General features: G+C 42.4%; 1 long non-coding RNA gene across 1 annotated transcript in view; it reads left to right on the forward strand.

The window, feature by feature from the left end:
• The window catches only part of LOC132249130 (uncharacterized), a 170,565-nt gene that overhangs the window by 71,780 nt on the left and 85,905 nt on the right, over positions 1–12,880 (forward strand). The window contains exon 3 of the long non-coding RNA XR_009460530.1: positions 10,580–10,641. This is a non-coding gene — a long non-coding RNA (uncharacterized LOC132249130). The remainder of the gene's footprint in view (positions 1–10,579; positions 10,642–12,880) is intronic.

Here is a 12,880-nt window from a genome sequence, read left to right on the forward strand (position 1 = left end):
TCTGATCCCTGAAACCAGGTCTAAGTGTAAGGTTCACACCTGGGTGAAATAAACTAGATTGGGTGGCCATTTTTTAAATGATCTAAAATCCCTCTAACCTCCACAAATGTCTGCACTTAGCATTTATGAAGGTTTGTCATGCAAGTGATGGGCAAAAAAAAAAAGTGTTTCAATTTCTCAATGTGAAATCTTGTAGAAGTTGTATTCAGGGTATGTAGACTTCATTAGGTTCATTGAGACCATGCTATTTTAAAAAAACAAAACAAAACAAAAACAAAATAAACAAAACATTTTTAAACCTCTTGCATTGAATAAACCTGTTGACCCTTGGGACAGAAATTACACACAAACAAGTATAAGTGCTCAGAGGCTGGCTCAAATCTTTAACACAATGGAAGCTTACTGGACACTAAATATTTTGAATATTTAGGCTTTCAAAATATCCTAAATAGGTTTAAGATCAACCTGGACAGCTGTAGTATCAGACGTAACAGATTTAGGTTTAATTGGTTTATTGAACTTCTGTCCCAGATCACTCCAGATTCAAATTAACTCATAGTTCCCCAGCATCCCAGGATGCATTGTACCTCCCCCACAAACCCCTCCTCACAGGGTGGTGGGGACTAGCCTTGGCCCAAGCTGTCTGCTCTAGCCAAACAAGGAGGCATGCTCTAGTGCCCCCAATCTTCTGGCCTGGGCTCCTATGGGCTTATGGCTGTATTTCTGGAACCAAAAGTGAATGTCTGCTTACTTGCTTATTGGTTCAATCTACACAATTTAGACTAACCTGTGAAGATTAAATTAATTCAGCCTGAGGCTTGTTGACTGTCTATACTTAGCCTTTGAGATGTTGTAGAACTTGTATCCCTGTAAGTATATAGAATATACATTTTTATTAGTTAGTTTGTTTTTTGTAGCAGTGGAGAATCACTTGATTTTTAGCACTGGTTGGCTAGAGTATCCTAGAATAAAGATACAATAACAGTTTATATATCTATATCGAGAGAGAAAGAGAGAGATGCTGGACATTATTGCAGAAAGGTATTTTTCAGTGAAGTTATTTCCAAGGTATAAAATCTAACTCATCACATGTTGAATTCATTGAGGCATTATGCTGGCAGGGTACCCAAGATGAACATTCTAAATTCCCCTTTATTTTCTTATCCATTACATCTTTAGAAAGATTGTCCCTAAACAACCCAGTAGAAAACATAATAAAAGAAGCTGATAGCAGACCTATATTAAGGAATGACCGCAGAAGCCTCAGACAGCAATTTGTATGTTTTGTTAGATGTTAACACTTGATCCTAAAACTACTTAAGTTATCTCAGCTTTTTCTTGGAATATTTTCCTGCAAACAAATGAATTGCAAATTCTCTCATCAGGAAACACCTATGTACATTCTTCAGAAGCCCTGGGAGTTCTAAGAAGTGTACCTAGAGTGTTAAACATTAGATGATATAGTCAATATGTATTTTCTACATAGTAATAGTAGTATTTGAGCATCTTCAGGTGGGAAGGGGTAGACAATCTTATGCTAGCCTAGATCTTTCAGACTTATTGAGCTTTAAAGTGTTTTTTATGTGCTTAGCATATATATTGAGCAAACATCTGTCTTCTCTATCTGTATAGAAGTACCTTCTTAAGGTTTGTTCTGCAATATCCACAAGAATGAATCAACAACTAGAATAAAATTAATGAAAGAATCCAGATATACATGAATTTAAACTGAATAGTTGGATGCTTCTGGCTGTAACTATTAGCTTTTTTTACTTTGTCCCTTTATTACAGTATTTGTCACCACCATGGCCACGTCCAGACAAGCATGGACATTTGGTTTCCTGGGAACAAGGAGTGGCACACCTTGTGCCATTGCTACTTGTACCCAGGGAACACCCATGCCATATGCCCTCTGGTGCACAGCAGATTACCCTGGGCAGGGGAGGGGAGGCTGGGGCCAGCAATTTTACTGGCCCCAGCAGACTTACCTGAAGTCCTGGGAGCTGGGGAAACTTCAGCTGTGGCAATCCTGCAGCTTGGAGCCTGGCTGCTAGCCAGGGCATGCCTCCAGCAGGTCAGGCTCTGGTTTTGGGCAGCATGCACTGCAGCCACATGCGCCACCACACTTTTTTTCTGCGAGGGTCTTTTTTACCCTGGGATCTCCTGCGATCAGAAAATGTAGCATGGGAAATGCCTGCATGTGCAGTGTGGTGCCACAGCTGGGTCTGTGGCACCACATACCATACATCCATGCTCATCTGGACGTGGCCCACTAGTCACATTAAATCATCTTTTGTTTTAAGGTTAGAGGCTATTACTTAGAGCTTCAGCTGATGTAATTTTAGTGCAACTTAATTTGCTTCATATCCTAAGGTTCTAGCCCTTGATCTGAACTATAGTACTTCGTACTTTGTCTGACACAATCTTACTAGAAAATTCAAATTGGCTTAGATAGAAGCACTGTCATTTTGATTGAAAGCTGTCTGAAAGGCTGTAGGACTGTAAACAAAGCATACTGATAAATAGGGAGCTATCACATCCCATGGTCCCAGGCTTTCCATGTCAGGCAGGTCTGTGAAGAAATATTTTCTCTAGCTTACCCGGCTCTGAATTTTCAGGGATTCCAGCCTACTATTAGCACAATACTAGGTACAGGGAAGCCATAGTACTAATCCAATTCTTCCTGCAAGGCATCTAATGCAGAAGTATGGCCCAGAAGCACATTCTTTTCAGTCCTAACAGTTGGTATATGCCCACTTAAGCTGGCTCATTTTCAAGATTTTCTCCATGGGGAAAAAGCTTTGCTTACTGCAATTCTTACTAACCTTGCTTTGAGCAAAATTTCTCCTTCCTGAGATTTTTTAACTTAATTCTGCCTTTAGTTACATAACCTAGACCTTCATGCATCTTCTAACTTGTATAATGAGGAGCTCCCAGAAACCTCCAAAATAATAAATCAATGCAAGGAAATTCCCCAAGTATATGTTGTCATATGTATGTGTTCTCTGTATTTCAATCTCTTATGGTTGGATTCTTTAAATATAATAGTGTATAATTACTTCCCAAGTAAAGAGATCATCCTAGCAATGCCCATAATGGACTTGATAGCACTTTCTTTGCCTGATATATAATACCTGTTTGGGATATATCTTTTAACATGACTATGATGATAAAGTTTAATTGTGAAGGACAGTTGCATTTTGTGGTCTGAAAGCTGTCAGTTTCTACATTAGTGCAGTAGCTCTAGAGATGCATAGGAACATAGGAATGTAAGAGATATGGTAGGGTTGAGGGGAGCAGGACACAAGGGGTTCCTACCCTGTTACTGAGGAGGACAGGGCCAAAGAGAGATGGGGTGCCTGTAAGAAGACCCCTGTCTGCCTACTCTGGGCCAGAGCCTTTTAAGAGCCACTTCCAGGCTTCAGAGTTCAGCCTGGAGCTTTGTGAAGAATAGCTGCCAGACTCCAGGGCTCAGTGAAAGTCATAGTCAGGGTCCAGGATGCTATAGGAGCTTCTGTGAATACAAACATTCTTGGGGAAGCTGCTGCCCTGGGTACTGGGAGTGTGACCAGACAGCAGAGCCTAGAAGCTGTAGGACTCCAGGCCACAATCAACAGACCACAGTTAAATGATTGCAGCTAGGGTGACCACTCATCCCTAATTGGGCAAAACAGTCCTGAAATATAAACATCACATCCTGGTTCTGGGCCAAATGACTCCAGGACAGCATTTATCCTGTATTTCCCTCAACACAATCAAACCATAGCAGCTATCACCCCGGTATCATGTACATGGATCTGGCTTTTTTGTTTGCCGTGGAAAAAAAACATGTATTTTCTCTTTTAAAGGAGAAAAATGTAGGAAACCACTGGTTTCCCCTTGCAGGTTGGCAGATTTCCAACCTGCAAGGGGCTGCTTGTGGCTGGGGGGAGCAGGACTCAGGGGACATCACGTGCATGTGTGTGCATGCAAACTTACAGGTGGCCAGCAATGCAGCCAGGCAGTGGTGCAGAGCAGGTCCCCCTGTAGGTAAATCTATGTGAAGTGAGGTGAAAGGACATAGGTGATGCAGGAGGGGGTGTGGAGTACAAATTGAGGTCCCCATAGTGAAGGAGGGAGTGGGGCAGAGTTTTTGGCTGGGGCTGGGACTGCTGCTTAGCCAGTGTGGTTTATGGGTCCCAGGGCAGGAATGCATAGACATGAGGCCCAGGTGTAGAGCAGGACAGAGCCACAGGCAGCTCATCTGGAGAGCAGCAGCGGGAGCTGGCTCCAAGCTGCTACACACATTCCTAGGGAGGAGCGTATGGGGGAGCGTGTGTTTCCCGAGATTTGTGTATGAGGCGGGGGCAGATGCAGGTTGCTTGCTGTTGGCTCAAGGCTCCCCACCGTGCTGCTCTCCCCCTAGGGCCACTGTGGTCCAGTAGGTGGGACCTGGCACAGGAGGGCAGAGTGGGGCAGGAAGGCTTGGTGTCCCGTTTTGCATTTTGAAAAAGGTGGGCACCTTAATTGTGGCTCACCTAAGGATTCTGCTAATGAGAGCTATGAAAAAGTTCTCGCAGCTCACTGGAAAAGAGGCAGGTCAGGTGGACAGAAGAGGGGTCAAGAGCCTTATAAGCCCAGACTCACTGATGGAGCTTCAGTTGGCTCTTGCCAGGCTCAGAGAAGTTGCTCCACAGAACCTGCAGTAAAGGAAGCCCTACAGGAAGTTTTACAATGAAGATAAGTGATTTGTGTTGCATTTTATGTTGCTATTTTAAATCTGTAAGGCTTGTATTTGGCTAGATGGGTGGAAGGAAGCCACTGAGGGATCCTGTATCAGCCTTCATTGCAGAACCTGGTAGGTTTTTTGCCTCCACTATTAGCAAGCTGTTTCAGAATCACCCAATGGTTAGAAATCTCATTTTTAATCTATTTATCATAGGTAGTTTGTTCTCACTTGCCTATGTGGTAACATTACCTGTTAGGTTAAAGAGTGGTTTTCCTCCTAGATGTTTATCCCTTCTTGTATTTAGAGTCAGTAGTCATATCTCCTCTCCATCCTCATTTTGTTAGGCTAACTAAGCTAAACTCTTATAGTCTTCTCTGATACAATAAAATCTCCATACTCAATTATCCCAGTAGTCATTTTTTTTGTACCTGTTTGTTTGTATACATCTTTCTTAATTGTGGATGGCTAGAATTGTTCCAGACGAGGTCTCACTTGGGCTTTGAACAATTTTGCTAAGACTTTCCTATTGCTATCAGAAATATTTCACCTTATGTATCCTAGAATGACATATGCCTTATTTTTCATAAACACTTTATATTGTCAGCTTATGGTCAGCTTGAAATAAGCTAGTGAATTTAGAATCTTCTCTTCCTTATTTTTTTCCAAATGATGAAAACCTGGCTTATATCAGAAATTCTTGTGTTTTCTTTGTATTCAGTACTAATGAATTTAATCCAGTTCCTATTACTGTAGTCCTCAAGGTCACCCAGTTCTTTGTCTGATATCCTGATCCTCTGTGAACTCCTAATTTTTTTTTACTTGAGCTTTGTACAGTGCCATTAAGACTTTCCCTACTATTAAAAATACTTGACCCAAGGTATTGGAAGTACTTTTTTAGAATGCTCCTGCTTAGGGAAGCCAGCAATATTAATAACAATATTAAATTAGATCAGTTCTGAAACCCATTTCTTGAGGACTTCTTTCAACATTACCTATTGCAGCCTCCACTTTAGCCTTTGCATTACCCACTTTGTCATTTTTTTAATTGCCATCTCAACATCTGAACTGATAATCTCCAATGGAACACTGTATGACCTTTTCTTAATGAAGTTCAGGTAAATAAGAGCTACAATTTTTGTTTGCCAAGAAAAATTACTTATCGATGAAAGATAATGGTGTAGTGTAGCATGGCCCAGACTTGGTAAACACCCATTCTACTTAATTTCATTTGCCATAGATTCATAGATTCTAGGGTCGGAAGGGACCTCAGCGGGCCATCTAGTCTGATCCCCTGCTCCTGGCAGGCAAGAAAAGAGTCACCAAACCTGGGATCCATGTGATCCCAGCCAGGTGCCTGTCCAGTCTCCTCTTGAAGACTCCCAAGGAGCACCACCTTCCTTGGAAGCCCATCCCAGATCCTGGCAACCCTGACCATGAAGAACTATTTTCTAATGTCTAAACATTCTTTCCAGTAGCTTATGGCCATTGTTCCTTGTTATTCCAGGAGGTGCCCTGGTAAACAGATAATCTCCTACTTCTTGTTGCTCTCCCCTTATGAATTTGTATGCCACCACTAGGTCCCCTCTCAGCTTTCTCTTGGAGAGGCTGAAGAGGTTAAGGTCCCTTAGCCTTTCTTCATAGGGCCTCCCCTGCAGGCCACTAATCAGACAAGTGGCTCTTCTTTGGACCCTCTCCAGGTTGTTTGCATCCCACTTGAATTGTGGCATCCAGAACTGGACACAGTACTCCAGCTGTGGCCTGACCAATGCCACATAGAGAGGGAGAATCACCTCCCTGGACCTATTTGTGAAGCACCTACGGATGCATGACAAGGTGCAATTGGCTCTGCCAACTACTTAATCACATTGACAACTCATATTCATCCTGGAGTTATAGTGACTCCAAGATCTCTTTCTGCCTCAGTGGTGCCGAGAAGGTCGCCCCCCAGCCTATAGGTATGATGGCAGTTCTTTCTCCCTAGGTGTAGCACCTTACACTTGTCCTTATTTAATTGCATCCAGTTGCTCTCTTCCCACTTCCCCCACCTGTCTAGGTCAGCCTAGATCCAGTTCCTCCTCTCCAGGGTGTTAGCTGCACCCCATCATTTTGTGTTATCCATGAATTTGGACAGGGTGCTTCCCACCCCCTCATCCAGATCACTGATGAAGATGTTGAACAGCATCGGTCCCAGAACTGAGCCCTGAGGGACTCCACTGCACACATCTTTCCAGGCTGACACTGGCTCATCCACCACCACTCTCTGAGTGTGACCCTTGAGTGAGTTTGCTACCCGGTCTACCGTATAATCATCCAAGGCAAATCTCCTGAGTTTATTTATGAGGATGGTATGGGATACCATATCAAAGGCCTTCTTGAAGTCCAGATAGATAACATCCACCTCAACTCCTGCATCTAAATATTTGGTGGCCTTGTAGTAAAAAGAAACTAAGTTAGTCAGGCAGGACCTGCCCGCTATAAACCCATGTTGGTTGCCCCTCTGCCATGTACTTCTACTTATTATTTCTGACTTAAACATCGCATAATATTTAAATCAGTTTAAGGGAACTATGGTGAAAAAAATAATAATATTTTTCCCATTCTTAAATATAAGCTGTATATTTACTATCTCTGATCATTATGCACCAACCCAAAAATACTTGCTACAGAGCCTGCAATTTCATAAGTCGGTTATTTCAAAATTCTGAAAATGAGATTAACTAATCCCTTCTTCTTGACTCAAATGGCATAAGATTCTCCAGTCTGGCTTCTCTTCAGATACAGTAATTTCCATTTCCAACCATTAATCCCATTATCCATTATCTCTGTTCCCCCCTGCGTATTGAAAACTGAGGTAAATTAATCATTTGATTTTTAAGCCATATGTAATATGCTACCAACTATCTGTCAGTCTCAAGGCACTCTAACCACTCCACCCATTCAAACTCTAGCTCCTGGCCAGTATATCTTTTCCCTTATCTGACAAACTTGTCAAAATCACAGCAACATTCCCAGCCTCCTTTTCCTGGGCAAGATTTCTACCATGTTCCGATTATCCTCTCCCTACCTTTGCTCTGTCTTCTGGGAACTTCCAATATCCTGATTTTGTTTTATTTGAGTCTTTTACAGTGTCACTAAGACTTTCCCTACTATTGAAAACATTTCACTTGAGCCAAAGTTTTGGGAATACTTTGTTAAAATGCTCTTATTAGAATGTTTCTAAAGCTTCCCGTGGGACACTGCCTCATTAGCAGAATGCCCCACAGCTAATTTTCCTTAACAGGGCTGACACACCCTTCTTACTGGACCACCCTGTTATGCCATGTCTAATTTATTGTCAGATCTACCCATCTGAATAGGTTGTGCCCTACCTTGTTCTATTTATGTACCTCAGGAACTTGTTACTATGTTTTCAGTTCTATTTTCAAGTTGTAATTTAGCCTGAGTTTTAGTTATTCTTAATTTATCCCTACACTTTATGACCTGTAAGATTTTAGCTGTCTGTAAGGTTCAGTCCTCTTTTCCATTATTTGTAGGCATTGTGCTTATTCCTGTTGCAGGGCACTAAGGCATGCCTGCTTCTTTAAGGGCAGAAACTGCCTAGAGAGAGGGCCCTAGGAGCCAGGCAGAACCTCCACAGGTGCATATTAGATGGCTCAAAGTTATGCCACTCCAGGGCAGGATTATCTCTGATCCATGCTATGTAGCTTTTGTTACAGTAAGGTGCAGCCAGGCTAGGATACACCTTAATGTAAACACCCCACCTACCCCGTGACTCCTCTGCTGGCCTGGATCTGGCCCACTGCCCCCTCCCCCTGCCCCTCTGGCATCCTCCCCAGCACCTGAGATCCCTGCCCCCCTGCCCCCTGCTTATTTCTGGTTGCCCGTGCTGTCTGTCCCAGGGGGAGCAAGCAGGGCAGGGTTAAATTTCCTGTGCAGCCAGTGCCGCAGCTCTTGTTCTCTGGGTCTGAAGAGCAGCAGCCGGACAATAGACAGCAAAGGTAGCCACATTAAGTAATGACCAGGAGACACGGGGAAGCCCGGAATGGGAGGGGGGCCAGATTTTAACTTTTCATTCTTCCATGCCCCTGCTGATCTGAACATATGACCACTCCAAACTTGAACTAGCACTAACACTGATCAACATTCATTCACATGGCTCACAGCCTAAGGTAAAACAAGGCCCTTACTTTACCTGTTTATATGGCAATGATCTAGAATTTGATCTCTGTCACTCAGAAAGAGATGCATTTCAAAAAGGCCATTTCAGTACTTTTAGGATGTTACTAAATATAAGTTTAGATACATAGCCAAGAAACCTAACTCTGCTACATTAATAAATCTCTCTGTTTTTCCTACCAAAGAAATAAAATAATGTAATCTTCAAAGTACAGACCTCCTAAGGCCCTTGAATATTTGGAGCATTGTACCCTCTAACACACTTGTCGCAGAGATAACAAATCTTTGTTTTTGTGAAGAGTATGTGATTAGCTTATTTTCACATATTTTGTGGACAGTGTGGGCCATAATTCAAGGATGGTGTTTGGAAAATGGCCTCAGTTGCGTGTCAAGTGGGGCACTGAGTAGCAACCCCAACCCAGACACGCTCGGGGATGCCAAGTGTGAGAGAGGGAAAAAGCGCAACAACTAGTAGGTGAAGAAAATTCATAAGTTTACTTACAAACCAACAAGATGATTAACGAGTTGAATCAAATTGATGAATACAGGAACTAATTACAAGGACTATTTACAGTAGCAGGTGGACACAGACGACGTGGTACAGGTAGAAAAACGAACAACTGATGGGTAGCGGCGAGTGACAAGCAAGGTGTAATTGTGAAGGTCGACTGCAGCCGAAAATACTATCAGTACAAGTATAATGCCTAGTTGGGCAACACACAGGACGTTCCGGATTGCGCGTGGTCTAGCTATAAGCTGTGGTAGCCTATGCTAGGAATCTAGCTAGAGGCCTAGGGGTCTGTCCAGACAAGACAGGTGATCAGGCTGTCTTCCTGAGTTCGGGAGCGTCTGGGGACCCCACGCTGAGGCGCGCAGTCCCCTTTATAGACTCCCTAGCCAATCAGGGTCCCCCCTTGATAGAACATTCTGGAGGCCTCAGCATGCTGGTCCGGCCAGTCATGCTCTAGGGGCAACTTCTGATTGGTTAGGCTACTAGCGATCACGCACTGTCCGCATGATAGTGCAGGTTAAGGTCTCATTCCTCCGCCACTGCATCACCGAATACCAGTCATGGGTAGCCATGTCACTTAATGTCTTAAACAACAATCTGGTGGAGTCACATCACCTCTGGACAGACAGCTTTGGAAAAAAATCTGATCTTCCCTGGCTTTGCTAGTAGAATTTTTTTTCATGAGAGTAGGCAGCATTTTCTTTATGATATAGCAAACAATACAGAGTGATGAAGGTGAGCAATACATTCTTTACTCCAAAGTGGAATCCCTCAGGGATCTAGTCTTCCTGTCTCTTCAATATCTGTACAGAACCACTGGAGGTTTACATGCCCAGCCATTTTGTTGCCTGCACTACCCCAGTGTGGAGTAGCACACATTATTTTCGTAGAAGTCACCATTAAAACTAAATGATATACAACATAACCAAAAGGAATTTGTGCCTGAATTAGCAACTGTCACAACCTCAACTGTGCCCAGATCAGAAGGCTGTCTCAACTGTCTCAACCTCAACCTAAGCCTAGAGAAAAAATGAAGGCTTTCCAGAGACAGTCTGCTTCCTTTTTTTTTTTCAATGAAACACATCCATATGCACAAACACTACTGCAGAGTCAGTATTATAAGTGCACAACAACACCTTTTCCCCAGCTCCACTGGCAATTATTTTTCTCTCTTCATGTCCTAGGAGAAAACTTCAAGACCTGTGAATTTGTCCTCAAGACAGAAGAATAGCAGAGGTTTCAGCTTGTAAGTATTCAATACCCTGGGAATGAGCAGTCATAATTACATAATTATGTAATTTTTGTCCTGCTCTGGGCCCCTCCTTCTCCCTTCACTTCCATCCCAAAGCTCTTTGTCCTAAGCCTCAAAACTATTGATTCATCAGGTCCCACATCCATCAGTGACCATATCCCTACCAAAAACAGCTTTGAAAAATAGCTACTGAAAAAATATGCACCTCAGAAAGCCAGGAACAAACATATGAGAAATAGAGAGAAAGCTTTGTGAGAGATAGGACTCAGCTATGGAATGAAGACAATTAGAGAGAGTTGGTTGTAGAAAATGATTTGGATCCAGTTATAATAGCCAGATTCACTTAAATTCCCTCCAGTTATAATAGCCAGATTCACTTAAATTCCCTTTTAAAAAGATTAGTACAAAGGGAACCATTTAGCCAAGTCAACTGGATTGAGGATCCTATGAATTTGAAGGTAGAGGAGGCCTGGAATAACTTGTAGGAGACAAGTATGGATTAATGATTTCAAAAAGGATTTTGGGAACTGTCACGGTGCGGGATCCCCAGGGATGGCCGTGATCCCCTTAGGGCTCCATGACTGTGCCAGCTTCACCCACCGGGCACCTTCTAGTCTTGCCTGCCACATCTTATTGGTTTAGATGATATATAGGGAGGCTGCCCTCAAGTTGCTGCACAGTCACAGTCCAGATGGACCCCACTAAACCCTGTGGGTTCTTAGAACCTTTGATGGGTCTCACTCTAAGCAGGTGCCTTGTAGGACACCCCAAGCCTTATGGGCTAGATGCATAGCTCCAAAACCACTCCATGCCTTGAAGGTGGTATATCAATGCTGTCCCTGTAATGAGGTTTTGGCCTAATTCGGCCTTCAGTTATCATTGCACCCTCTGGCACTCGGCTCTCTGCAGACCTGTCTTCATGCCGTCTCTGGCACTTGGCTCTCCACAGGCCTATCTCTGCGCCCTCTCTGGTGCTTGGCTCTCCACAGGCCTGTCTCCAGTGTTAAAAACCAGTTTCAGGTGTTAATGTGTGGACAGTCCAAGACTTAGGAGCTCTAGAAGTTGCTCAAAATTGCCATGTAACAAGGCGCTAAGAAAAGAAGTGTTTCTTCAATTTGAGAATAGTGTCTTTCTAATCTATTTTTCTAATCCACCAACCTAGAGTAATTAGTGGGTCTCCATGACTATAATATCTGTGTAACAAATAAGTAAATTTGTACACAATTGTTAATGGTACTTTTCTCTGCTTCTGTTTGCATTTTGTCTTCTTTGGGACTTCTTGACCAACTGATCTCAGTGTCTACTTTGCATCAGATTTTAACACTGAGACTTCCCTGAAATTTGAGCACATTTACTTGGGTCTCCGTTTTTTCAGAATTTGGTTGCATATTCACAAAGACAGTGCAAAATTTATTGCATCATATTGATCTTGAAGTATTTGAATTTGAATTCTTTTTTGTTTGTAGCAAAAACTGTTTGCAAGGAACAAATTTGATTCAATCTAACTAGTATCTTCACCTTTATGTTGCTCATGCACAGAAGAGCTATACGGCCAAACTAGCTCTTTTGCTGGTAGTCCACAAGGATTTTTAAAGACAATCTATTATTTTTTCAGTTGACTACATGTATAAATAATTAAACAAGTTCTGAACATGATATACTCCTTACTTTTTGACCTGTTTGGTAACCTTTATTTTATTCAGTTAATTAAAAAAAACCTCAAAAGTATCCACATTTTGTAGAATCCATTTCAAGCAAGCTGGGGGAGGGGAAAAGAGGACTAATATCCCTCTATACCCAAAAACCTTCATGTAGCTTGTGGTACCATTGTTCATCCAAATAGATTTGTAAATAAAATTTGTTAGTAACAAAGATATTGTTCTGTTGGTTGATACTGTGGGGGATTGCTTCACCTCTGTCCAGTGTATTGCAAATGGAAGCAAAACAAAAAAAAATCAATACAGAGTTTGCAAAACTTTATGTAACTTGGTGCAGCTGCTGATTTACTTATTGCCTGTAACTGTTTTAGTGCCTTTAGTCAAGGGGGAAAGTGTTAGAATTCTGTGGTTTTTACTGCAAAGCCTTCATAAGTTTCATGTCTCAAGTGAGACCTTGCCCAAGTGTGAGATTTAAGAACCAAAATACTGAACAGTTTGTGAAGTTTTTTTCAAAGCTCAGTTATAAATTTTTTTTAAGGGAGAGGGTAGGAGGAAGGAGGCTCTTTTGGCTTGTA

The sequence above is a fragment of the Alligator mississippiensis genome, chromosome 3 (assembly GCF_030867095.1).
Source record: "Alligator mississippiensis isolate rAllMis1 chromosome 3, rAllMis1, whole genome shotgun sequence".
NCBI lineage: Eukaryota > Metazoa > Chordata > Crocodylia > Alligatoridae > Alligator > Alligator mississippiensis.